Genomic DNA, 13,012 nt, shown 5'->3' on the forward strand with positions numbered 1-13,012 from the left:
TCTAAGGGTGTGTATGTGTGTCTAAATGCAGGGGAGTGTGGCTGTGTGTACGTGTATGTGCCTGTGTCTGTGTCTAGGTGTGTGTTTGTATATGGGAGAGTGTGTGTGCAAGTGTGTGTTTGTGTGTCTGTGTCTGCATGTGTATATGGGGGAGTGTGTGCACGTGTGTGTCTGTGTGATGTGCCTGTGTCTGTGTCTAGGTGGGTGTGTGTGTGTGTATGTGGGGGAGTGTGTGTACACGTGTGTGTTTGTGTTTTTGTGTGTGTCTGTGTGTGCGTGTGTACATGGGGGAGTGTGTAAACGTGTGTGTATGTGTGAGTCTGCGTGTGTACACGGGGAGTGTGTGAACATGTGTGTGTCTGTGTGAGTCCACGTGTGTACATGGAGTGTGTGCACATGTGTGTGTCTGAGTCCACGTGTGTACATGGAGTGTGTGCACATGTGTGTGTCTGTGTGTGAGGGGGGGTGTTTCTAATGGCATCGTATGGGTGGGGGCCAGGAAGGCTCCTAAATACTCTATAATGCACAGCACAGGCCCTTGTGACAAAGAACGATTGGGCCCAAATCTCAATTGCACTGTGTTGAGAAACCTGGTTCACACCCACCGCAGGAGCTAGTGAGCTCTGTGTTCAGACGCGTGTTTGTGGTGGGCGTTGCCGGTGGCCACTGGAGGCTGAAGAGGCAGGGAAACAAGTCTCCCCTCGGATTTCGCAGAGAGAGCCAGCCCTGCTCAAACCAAGACTTCAGCCCAGTGAGACTGGTTTTGGACTTCTGGTCCCTAGAAATACAACAGATCACTGGTCTTGTATTAAGCCACTAAGTTTGTGGTAATTTGCTTCAGTAGCAATGAGAAACTAATGCACTCACTTGAGGAAAAAAGAAAAGGAGATGTCAGCGGGGCTGGGGATATTTATTATACGGTGATTGACGAGATCTTGGGGCCCAGGGGTGGGAATAAGTCAGGCTTCCAGAAGGACCTAGAATGGAGAGCCAGAAAGCTGCCTGCACTGCGGCTCCATTTCAAAGGCCTGCTCCCGAATGCATCTTGGCGTGGTTCTTCTCTCTTCTTGCAGCCGGGCCAACTTCTGCTGCTCCAGCTCCACACAGAGTAGCAATGGTTAGCGCGTCCCAGCTTACAGCAAAGGCCGTGGTGGGCCTGCGCTACCTCCCGGGCTTTCTCCGTCCCAATTTCAAAGTTCCGGGCTGGGGAATCTGACGGACTCAGACAATCAGGGACAATCAGTCACAGCCAGGGGCAGGACCCAGGACAGGCCTGACTGCAGGTCTCCTGCCACAGGACAGCTTTGGAGAGGCTGAGGTGTGAGCTGGGTGGACCTCCTGAAGCTTAGGCTGCTGCAAGGAACAAGGAGCAGTTGGCTAAATCCGAATGCAGTGGCCAGGCATGGTGGCCCACGCCTGGAATCCCAGCACTTTGGGAGGCCAAGGCGGGTGGATCACCTGAGGTCAGGAGTTCGAGACCAGCCTGGTCAATGAGGTGAGACCCTGTCTCTATTAAAAATACAAAAATTAGCCGGGTGTGGTGGTGGGTGCCTATAGTCCCAGCTACTTGGGAGGCTGAGGCAGGAGAATAGCTAGAACCCGGGAGGCAGAGGTTGCAGTGAGCTGAGATCGCGCCACTGCACTCCAGCCTGGGTGACAGAGCCAGACTCCATCTCAAAAAAAAAAAAAAAAAAAAAAATCTGAATTCAGCCATCCTCCAGGCAGTCCATCACTGGAACACACATCCATGCTGCTACCTGGGGACGTGCTTTGTGCTAACTCTTCTACTGTGTCTAACTCTTCTACTGTGTCTGCCAGTGATGGGAAGGTCTACCAAATTTCCCCTCCCTCCCTCCCTCTTTTCCTCCCTCCCTTCCTTCCTTCCTTCCTTCTTCCCTCCCTCTTTCCTTCCCCTTCCCCCTTCCTTCCTTTCTCTCTCTCTCTTTTTTTTTTTTTTTTTAAAGGGGTCTCACTCTGTCACCCAGGCTGGAGTACAGTGGTGGAATCAGGGCTCACTGCAGCCACGATCTCGTGGGCTCAAGCGCTCCTTCTGCCTCAGCCTCCCGAGTAGCTGGGAATACAGGTGTGCACCACCACGCCTTTAAGTAGAGATGGGTTTCACCATGTTGCCCAGGCTGGTCTTGAACTCCTGGGATCAAGCAACCTTCCTGCCTTGGCCTCCCAAAGTGCTGGGATTACCAGTGTGACCCACTGCACCGTGCCTGCATACTGTCATTTTAAAAGTCAGATCATCTCTTCCATGAGGAAGGGAGTAGAACATGGAGCCTCAACCGTGTGCAAGGTAAGAATCCGTGTTTCCCCCTGGGGAAATAGCCCCTATGGGCTTAGGTGCTCAAGCAAGAGGGACTTCAGCCTGGATGAAAGCATGAGCCTCATTTTTGCATTTTCCTAAGAAGCGTCATCTGCGCCTCTAGGAGTTTACTATCTGAGCCTCCAGGTTGTTCTCCAGCTGCTGCTGAGGGTGTGAAGCCATCTGGGGGTGGGGGGCGCAGGTGTGGGAGGAAGAAGTATATCCAGTCCCTTGGACGTGGCAGGCTCCCAGTGTGCATGGTGGCGCCCGCAGCGGGCAGTCCCTCTCAGCAGCATCTGCCTTGAGGTTGTTCTCAGTTCTGATGTGGCCCCAAAGAGAACCAGTTCCATTATGGATTAGTGAGAATTTATTTTGAACACACTGTGGGAAGATGGTGGCGGCAGCGGGTGCGGGGCGGTGGGGAGCCCATTAGAGGACACCAGGTTTCTCTCCAGTGAGCCCCCTTGGACGCTGCTTCTCCCCAACCCAGCACCTCGATAGACCTCCTTTGTGGGCCTGTCCACCCTGCTCAGCAAACCCAAACCCGGGGTTCAGCCGAGCAGTGCCCCCACTCCGGCGTTCCCAAGCGGGCCCGGCGTGGGGTGACTCAGCTTGTTCCACTCCGTCTCTTAGAAAAGGCACTGGACCGTCCAGGGCTGAAGCGGGGTGGGATTTTAGGGGTCCCTCCCTGCAAACAAACATAAATCAACTTCTATCCTGCCATAAGTTCTGCTGATAATTGAGAGGCAAGCTAATGACCACAACAGTTTAAAATTCACTCTCCAATATCTATCGAATTGCACTGGATCATTAAAAATCAAGAGTCTAGCCCCCTAGGCCAGGCCTTCTTCCTGGGGACGCTGCCCCCGAGCTAGGACACCTCTGGCGTTTCCAAAGGGCCAGCCCTAGAATCGCTCACTCCCCAGCACGTCTGGGCTGTGAGCGGCACCTCAGGTAAACACAGCGGCCCCCGAACTAGCCCGCGCTGCTAAGAGACCTTCTGTCCTTGAGTCCGGTTTTGGGGATGTTGACGTGGGGACAGATGAGCGAGTGTGGCTCCTTTTGTGGACTAGCCTGCTCTGCACGCTGTGGGGAGCTAGCCTTGGAGGACCCTTTGGCCACCACCACCAGAAAGCCTCCAGTCCAGAGACCTTTCTTAGGCGCTGACAGTTTATCCACACTTTTCCTAACAAGACTCCAACACCTCCAGTCTCTTGGGAAGTAACTGGGAGGGCAAGTAAACACCTCTTCAACAGAAGTGGCTCGGCGGGGGGCCTGTGGTATACCCCACTGTGTCCCAACAAACCTCTGCCAGCCTCAAACAACAGGACAAAACCCTCCCAAGGGCACTGGAAGTGAGCTGGGGTGACTGGCACCCCCTGGCAGGGCACAGGGCTGGTCTGCAGGGTCATGTGATTGGAGGAACAGCTTGAACTGGGTTAGAAGCCTGGCAGGTGGACGGGCACCTGGCCCCGCAGCAGGTGCCATAAGTGATGAAGTGGGTGGAGGGGTCTTGGGGAGTGGCGCTGCTGTCCCAGGAGCTCACTAGGCTCCACTGGCGGTGGTTTCCCCATGGTTCCAGAATCCTCCGGGCTGCTCGGAGCCTGGGCACCTCCCTGTGCCATTTCTGGGCCATTTCCCTGTGTCTGTCCCCCTCGTAGCACTCGCAGTGGGGCGTGTGAACCATGGCTGCTGAGTGAATTACAGGAGCATCGAGGGCTTTTGTCCTCTGACAAGTGCACACTCCCCCAGGCACCCATGTGGAATTTCAAACCCAGTCACTTCTTCCGGAAAGCTGGTAGTTCGCTTTCTATTGTTGTGTGACTTTAAATGTGTTCTAAACATCGTCCTTTCACGCCTGCGTCCTCCCCTGTGATGTGCACATTTTATTAAACATTGACAACAACTCTTTATTATGGAAAATCTCAACCTCGGGAGAGTGCAGACAGCAGCCTTCTGAACGCCTCCAGATCCAGCCTCTATATTTAACAGTTGCTAACATTTTGCCATATTTGCTTCATCTGGTTTTCTTTTCTAAACTAAAGTCAGTTACTGTCTGTGTGACATTTCCCCCTAAATCTTTTTTAGACATTTTCTTTTAAAAATGACATTTTCTTTTACTGAACCACAATGCCATTATCACAGCTAACAAAATTAACCCTGATTTTCTAATGTCATGTCCTGCCCAGTCCATGTTTGTCTGGTTGTCTCCCAAATGGCTTTTCCCGCTAGGCTTGTTCAAAACAGGGTCCCAGGCTGGGTGCGGTGGCTCACGCCTGTAATCCCCGCACTTTGGGAGGCCAAGGCGGGTGGATTATCTGAGGTCAGGAGTTTGAGACCAGTCTGATCAATATGGTGAAACCCCATCTCTACTAAAAATACAAAAAAAAAAAAAAAAAAAATTAGCCGGGACTGGTGGCGCATGCCTGTAATCCCAGCTACTGGGGAGGCTGAGACAGGAGAATCTCTTGAACCTGGGAGGAGGAGCTTGCAGTGAGCTGAGATCACGCCACTGCACTCCAGCCTGGGCGACAGAGCAAGACTCTGTCTCAAAAAATAAAAATAAAATAAACAAAACCCAGGATCCTGATAGGCAAATGCAACGCATTTGGTGGTTTCATTTCTTAATCACCTTTAATATGCTGCCACTTTTTTTTTTTTTTTAATTTTTTTTGAGACGGAGTCTCACTCTGTTGCCCAGGCTGGAGTGCAGTGGTACAACCTTGGCTCACTGCAGCTTCCGTCTCCCGGGTTCAAGCGATTCTCCTGCCTCAGCCTCCTGAGTAGCTGGGATTACAGGTGCCTGCCAGCGCGCCCAGCTAATTTTTGTATTTTTAGTAGAGACGAGGTTTCACCATGTTGGCCAGGCCAGTCTCGAACCCCTGACCTCAGGCGATCCACCCGTCTTGGCCTTCCAAAGTGCTGGGATTACAGGTGTGAGCCACCGCAGCCGTCCGTCCTTTGTTTTCATGGCTGACTGTGGAAGAGACTGGGTTAGGGGGGCTGTGGGCTTGCAAGGCATCCAACCTTCAGGGTCAGCCTGGCTGCCTCCTCTGGCTGTGGTATACATACTCTGTTGCTTGATGTGGCCTATGAAGTCGAAGTTAGAGCTAAACTAGGTCTGATAAGATTAAGGTTGGACTTTCAGGCCAGAGGGTCTTATAGGTCATCAGAAGCACATTATGGGCCAGATGTGGTGGCTCACGCCTGTAATCCCGGCACTTTAAAGGCCGAGGCAGGAGAACCGCTTAAGCCTAGGAGTTCTGAGACCAGCCTGGGCAACACAGCAAGATCCTGTTGCTACAAAAAAGTTTTAAAAAGTAGCTAGGTGTGTTGGCATGTGCCTGTAATCCCAGTTACTTGGGAGGCAGAGGTGGGAGAATCTCCTGAGCTCAAGAGGTTGAGGCTGCAGTGAGCTGTGATTGCACCACCACACTCAGCCTGGGCGACAGAGTGAGACTCTGTCTCCAAAAAAAAAATGAAGGCACATTATGACTCTCGGAATTCTAAGGTTAGTCCCTAGTTTTGAGGTGAAAGCTGGTCCTCTCCATCGTTAGAGCTACCTCTTCCCTATTGAGGGCACCAAGTAAACCCGGGAGGACACATTGGCACAGGGTGACCGTTCCCTGCCAGTCTGTCACCAATATCCCCTCACCCCAAAACAATCCATGGCAACACATGGCTGGGCTTCCACAGTCTCTCCCTGCACGCTCATCATGCCAGGGGCTGAACCCCATGTGGGCTCAGAGCATTCACCCCACTACATAATAAACGTTCTTCCAGCATTCAAAGCATTTCTTAATGGAAGGAGGTCCCCAGATGCATTTACAGCCTTGGCTCCAAACCTCAGGGCCACCTGTGTATCATATTCTATAAAACTGGTTCCTTAAGAATCCACTTTGAAGGCCGGATGCGGTGGTTCAACCCTGTGATCCCAGCACTTTGGGAGGCTGAGGTGGTCAGATTGCTTGAGGCCAGGAGTTCTAGAACAGCCTGGGCAACACAGTGAGACCCTGTCTCTACAAAAAGTAATAATAATCATAACTAAAAATAAGTTACTTTTGAAAAATCCCCATAATAATGTTAGTATGAAACAAAAATTAAAAAAAAAAAAAATCCACTTTGAAACCTTGTGGCCTAGTGGGGTTTTAACATGATCAGAGCAGTGAGGCATGGAGGGTGGGCTGGACTGGGGGGCTCAGTCAGGAGCCTGGAGCAGAGTGACAAGAATCAGAGTAGGGTGCTAGAGGGGATGTGGAGGGGAGGGCAGAGGTGATCAACATTGTAGAAGACAGAGGAGGGTGGAGAGAAAAAGAGAGGGAGCGGAGGGAGTTGGGGAAAGGAGAGGGGGTGTGGTCAGAGCTTTGGGAAGGAAATATGGAGGGCCCAGCCAGACTCTGAGAGTTCGTGCAGGTGAGGGACAAGTGTCATAGTTCATTTCTGCAAAGGTCAAGTGCATGGTGAGGAGGTGATGTGACTGAGACAGCACAGTGCCTGGAAGAGAGAAAGGTTTCAAGTCATTTTGGAAGGACACAGCGCACGCACAGCGCCCCCCAGACCCAGACCCCTCGCTCTCCTCCACAGAGCCCCAGGGAGCAGCCCTGGGCTTCCCTGTGGCTGAGACCAGCCTTTGGCCTGGTGTGTGTGTCTGTATGTGTGCATATGTTTATATGAGTATGTATGTATATCAGTATGTGTATGTATGAGCATGTGTGCATGCATATATGTGTATATCTGTGTACACATACTGTGCATATGTGTGCACATGAGTATATGTGTCTGTATGTGTGTGTATGTGTACCTATGTGTGTATGGATGTGTGCATATGAGCATGTGTGTATCTGCCCACGTGTATGTGCATGTATGTGTATATGTATGTGTGCTATGAGCATGTGTATGTGTGTGTATGTGTTTACGTTTATATGTGTGCATATGAGCATGTGTATGTGTATGCAAGTGTGTATGTTTATGTGTCCACGTGTGTATGTATGTGTACATGTGTGTATATGAATGTGTGCATATGAGCATGTGTCTGTATGTGCATGTGTGTCTATATATGTATATGAATGTGTGCATATAAGCATGTGTATGGGCAGGTACGTATGACTGTGCATGTGTTTATATGTGTATATGAATGTGTGCATGTGTGTGTGCATGTATGTGTGCATGTGTGTTTATATATGTATATGAATGTGTGCATATGAGTGTGCATGTGTGTTTATATATGTATATGAATGTGTGCATATGCGTGTGTGTGCATGTAGGTGTGTCTGTGCATGTGTGTTTATATATGTATATGAATGTGTGCATATGTGTGTGCATGTATATCTGTGCACATGTGTTTATATGTGTGTATATGAATGTGTACATACAAGCGTGTGTGTGTGCATGTATGTGTGCATGTATGTTTGTATATGTGTGTATGAATGTGTGCATATGAGCATGTGTATGTGTGTCTCTATGCATATGTGTATACGTTTGTATGTGTGCATATTTGTGGCATGTGGCTGTGGGGACACAGGGCCATAGGTAGTCCCATGACTCTTTTCCATCTCATCCCTGTAACAACTGCCCCTACCGAGTCCTGTGCTCCCTCTTACCTCTTCCCTGGGATGACAATGGTCAGTCTCCCCACGTTTTGGATGAGGCCCGCTTGTCCCCAAAGTCCTTCAGCACGAAGGCGACAGGTGTCCGTGGACGACTACTGTGAACGGCCCTTTACCTTCCAGGTGCGTTAGAGCGGCTCCTCTAACCAGCCCTGCAGGGATCTTATTACAGGGGGGAAAGTGAGGGGCCGCAGGACTGCGGAGGGGTCCAGGTGTCACGGCCAGGACTTGAACCCGAGCCCGACAGGAGCGCCCACCCTCAGCGCGGCCAGACCCAGGTGTGCGGGCATCCAGCCCAGCTGTGCGGATGGCGCCCGCCCCCACGGAATCACCTGGCCCGCTCGGGGAGCCGGGTGTGCTGAGAAGCGGGTACTGGGGTTGGCCCGGCGCGAAAGGTCACCCTGCGCGCCTGCACCCAGGTGAGGGGGACGCAGGACCCCGGTTGGCACAGGCATCGGAGCGGCCGGGAGTTGAGGCAGGGGGAGGCAATGAGAACTCCCGGGGAGGGGCTCGCAGGGACCGCACCCGGCGCCTGGGCCGGCGGGGCGGAGGGAAGCGTCCCGCCTTCCTGTCCTTCCCTTCCCCGCCCTCCCGTCCTTCCCTTCCCCGCCCTCCCGCCCCGAGCACCGCCTGCGGGACACGCCTCGTTCCAGGGGCGGCAGCGCCACCTGCTGGAGTGTGTGCGTCTGTGCACCGGGCTGGGCTCCGAAGGTCGTGGGACTGCGCCCGAGACCCCAGACCCGGTCTCCGGAGCCTCCACCGCTTCCCCGGCGCTTGGGGCGGCAAGGGGCCCTTTCCGCAGGGCGACGTTTTAGCAGTTCTGGAAGGAAGGGCCCACTGCCGTTGCCCTCTGAGGACTGAGGCCGGGAACCCGGAGGGCGTGGAGAAGGGTCTGACCGCCGGTTCTGGTCCTCGGGCTCTTGGCGACAGTGACTTCCCTCCTCCTCCGGGCGATGGTGACGGGCGCTCTCAGAGTGGCTGCCACAGTAGACGCAGGGCTGTCTTCCAAGTATGCGGTCCTCTCAGACCTATGGAGTTGGTGCTGTTCTGGCTCCCTCTTAAAGAGGGGGAAACTGAGGCACAGAGCAGTCCCACCGCCGGGGGTCGGGGTGGAAAGGGCCTGGGATTGGAACCTAAGCGTGTTGGCTCCCGTCACCTGTGGTTCTCTCTGCCTGAAGATTCTTTCACCAGCCTAACTCATGAGCTGCTGCTTACTCTTTGGGTGGCATTGGATGTTGCCTTCTCCAGGAAGCCCTCCCTCCCCCTCCACGAGGGTGGGCGCTCCTGCTGCGTGCGGGCCTACCCGCCCTCTGCAGGCTGGATCATTACAGTCTGTTTACTTGTCCGCCTTCTACCCCTTGTCCTGGGCTCCCAAGGATCATTTGTGTCTGTCTTGTTCACCTGCCCTTTGTAGTGACCCAAACCTTTAATTGCACAATATAAATTGATTTCCAAGGGGGCTGAGAGCTATGGAGGAAGAGCCAGGTCAGAGGGTCATCTTTTACCGGATGTGGCTGGGGGCCCTCTGGGGGTGTCCCTCCAAGGAAGATGCTGAGCTAGGCCTGGAGCACCGTGGAGGCAGGACCATGTCTGCCATACTCAGAGATGGGTGCCGGGGCGCTGGCTTGTCACTCAAGACTCCCCACTCCATCTGCCCTCCCCCACTCTCCCATTAACCAGGGGGGACCCACCTGCCCCTCTGGTCGCCACTCATGCTCCCAGGTGCTGGGCACCCCAGGGACGGGAAGAATGCTGGGTGTTCCTAGCTCCCGCACTGCTTCCCAGGCCTGATCCCCATCTTTCTGCACCTGCCTCCCACTCAGGAGCCTCTGCTAGACTGGAAGCCTCCAGAGGGCAGGTGCTGCTCCTTTCCCCTGTGCCTGGATTCCACTGACATCCAATCACAGACGAGGGACTGTGTCCCCTCCTCCACCTCCGTGGAAGCTGCGTCCCCCTCTCTATTCCAGGCCGAGCTGTCTGTCCTCTGCTGGAAGCCTTGTGCCATCACCCCTCACCTCCCACTTCAAGCCTAGACGTTCTCTCTCCTAGCATAAATATGTTGTCAAGGCGCTTTGCTCTAAAAGCAAGGAGTTGTCTCCTCTCCCAGATCTACCTCCTCTCTCTCGTGAACTCCCTGCCCCTCCACCCCATCCCTCCTCCATGACCTCCCCCTACTCACCATCTGCCCCTTCTGCTAACCCAGCGATCTGCGGGTCTCCCTGGCATGTCACTCTCTAAACCTTCTGTCCCTTGGCTACTAGTGCAGTTCTCGCCTGGATTTCTTCCCGGCTCTTTGACTTCCCCCCAGCTCTTCTTTTTCTGTTTTCCCCTTAAAGGTGGACATCCCCAGGTCCAGGACCTGATCTCCGGCCCTTCTCCTCTGAATCATCTCAGTGGCGTTTCTCCCAGATCCCCAACTGCAGCCACAGTCACATGTCAATTAGGTCACCTCCATGTCCCAACTAAGATGTGCCTCCTGGCCCCTGATGTGCCATCTCCCAGATGGAAGTGCCATCATTGTATTTCTGCTCTGTCCCCACCAAAGGCAACACAAAGCGTCTCCATCTGTCCTGTCATGTCCCCTACTCAGTGAATGACCCCTTATTTACCCACTGGCCCAGGTTCAGCTTGGATGTCCCCGGGCCCTCATGTCCAGATCTCATCTTCAAATCCTGGCAATCTTCTCCCAGGAGCCGTGGACCCCTCTTCTCTGCCCACCGCCCCTGCCCTGTCCAGCATCCACCTCTCCCAAATGGCTCCCCTGCATCTAGGAGCGGCCCTCCTCCAACAGTTAGAAGGGTCTTCTCAAAACACAGATGAGACCTTGTCATCTTGAAACTCTTCATTGGCTCTGAATTGTCTTAGGATGAAGCCCAAACTCCTTCAGAGTCTGGGAAGGGGCCCTTTGTTCTGGGCTTGGCTCTGCCTCCCAGGGTTTCCCCTGCCTTGCCTGCTTTGTCTGGCCACACTGACAGTGCCTTGATGGGCCGTGTCCTCTTCCCCTCAGCACTCTTTTGTGTTCCAGCTTCCTGAGCCCGGACAGCCCTCTCCCCATTTTGGGGGGCCCACCTCACCTATCAGGGTGCAGCTTCTCCTCTGAGAAGACTTCTTTGCTCCCCAAGCCCGGATTTGATGCCATCAGCCTGTATTGACCTAAGCCAACACCCTAGGCCTAGGCCACCCTCGACCAATGCCCCGACCACACTGTGTGTGAATTCCTTCTTTCCTTGTTTCTGCGCCCATTCAAGCTGTAAGCCCCTTTGGAGGAGACTGGGCCTTCACAATTATCATCTCAGCACCAAGCACAGAATCCACCTCAATAAATGGTTCATTTGAGACTTCTGTCTCTCTCTCTCTTTTTTTTTTTTTTTTTTGAGACAGATTTTTGCTCTCATCCCCCATGCTGGAGTGCAATGGCACGGATCTCGGCTCACTGCAACCTCTGCCTCCCGGGTTCAAGCGATTCTCCTGCCTCAGCCCCGCAAGTAGCTGGGATTACAGGCATGTACCACCACGCCCGGCTAATTTTTTTTTTTTTTTTTTTTGAGATTGATCTAACTTTGTTGCCCAGGCTGGAGTGCAGTGGCGCAATCCTGGCTCACTGCAACCTCCACCTCCTGGGTTCAAGTGATTCTCCTGCCTCAGCCTCCCGAGTAGCTGGGATTATAGGTGTGCACCACCACACCTAGCTAATTTATGTATTTTTAGTAGATACAGTGTTTCACCATGTTGGTCAGGCTGGTCTCAAACTCCTGACCTCAGGTGATCCACCCATCTTAGCCTCCCAAAGTGCTGGGATTACAGGCGTGAGCCACCACGCCCAGCCGAGACTTCTCTCTTTTAATTTGTATTTATTTATTATTTTTAGAGTCAGGGTCTCACCACATTGCTCGGGCTGGAATGCAGTGGCTACTTACAGGTGCCAGCACAGCACATGGCAGCTTCAAATGCCTGGTCTCAAGCGATCCTCCTGCCTCAGCCTCTCAAGTAGCTGAAACTAGAGATATCTTTCTTTTTAATGTAAATATTTAGTGCTATACATTTCCCTCTCAACTGGGCACAGTGGTTCACGCTGGTAATCCTAGTACTTAAGGAGGCTGAGGCAGGAACATCACTTGAAGCCAGGAGTTCAAGACTAGCCTGAGCAACGAAGTGAGACCCTGTTTCTACCAAAAAAAAAAAAAAAAAAAAGCAAGCTAGGTATGGGGGGCATGTTCCTGTAGTCCCAGCTAATCAGGAGACTGAGGTGGGAGGATTGCTTGAGCCTGGGTAGTCGAGGCTGCAGTGAGCTGTAATCACACCACTATACTCCAGCCTGGGCAACAGAGCAAGACCCTGTCTCAAAAAAATAATAAAAAATAAAAATAAGAAAATTTCCTTCTCAACATTGTCTCGGTTACATCCCACATATTTTGGTATGCTGTACTTTAATTCTCATTCAGTTTTATAGATTTCTTAATTTTCTTTGAGACTTCCTCATTGACGTGGATATTTAGAGGTGTATTGTTTAATTTCCGAGTGTTTAGAGATTTTCCTGTAGTCTTTCTGTTACTGATTTTTTTTTTTTTTTTTTTTTGACACAGAGTCTCACTCTGTCACCCAGGCTGGAGTGCAGTGGCACAACCACAGCTCAACCCACCCCCATCAGCAGTCTTGCCCCCGCCAACCCCAGGCTCAAGCAATTCTCGTGCTTCAGTCTCCCAAGTAGCTGGGACTACAAGCACATGCCACCACGCCTGGTTATTTTTCCTGTTTTTAGTAGAGACAGGGTTTCACCATGTTGGCCAGGCTGGTCCCAAACTCCTGACCTCAAGTCATCCACCTGCCTCAGCCTGCCAGGCTGCTTGGCTAGCAGGCGTGAGCCACGGCGCCCGGCCTTCTTTCTTTCCCTTGTTTGCTTCAATCATCACATCACTTCTGGCCTCCGTAGTTTCAGATGAGATAATTTGAACTGGTGTCCCTATAGGTAATGTATTGTTTCTCTGGCAGTTCTCAAGAGCTTTTTTTGTCTTTAGTTTTCAGAATTTTAATGATGATATCTTACTGTAGATTTCTTTGGCTTATTCTGTTTGAAGTTCAGTTTCCTGAATCTGTA

The 13,012-nt window shown here is 52.4% G+C and overlaps 1 long non-coding RNA gene across 1 annotated transcript; it reads right to left on the minus strand.

The window, feature by feature from the left end:
* Positions 1–891: 891 nt before the first annotated feature.
* Positions 892–8,490, minus strand: LOC139359692 (uncharacterized). Its single transcript, XR_011616049.1, has 2 exons — positions 7,912–8,490; positions 892–1,353 (listed from the first exon to the last, which is right to left on the minus strand). It is a non-coding gene; the product is annotated as an uncharacterized lncRNA (long non-coding RNA).
* Positions 8,491–13,012: the final 4,522 nt, after the last annotated feature.

Source organism: Macaca nemestrina, chromosome 17 (genome assembly GCF_043159975.1).
Source record: "Macaca nemestrina isolate mMacNem1 chromosome 17, mMacNem.hap1, whole genome shotgun sequence".
Classification (NCBI taxonomy): domain Eukaryota; kingdom Metazoa; phylum Chordata; class Mammalia; order Primates; family Cercopithecidae; genus Macaca; species Macaca nemestrina.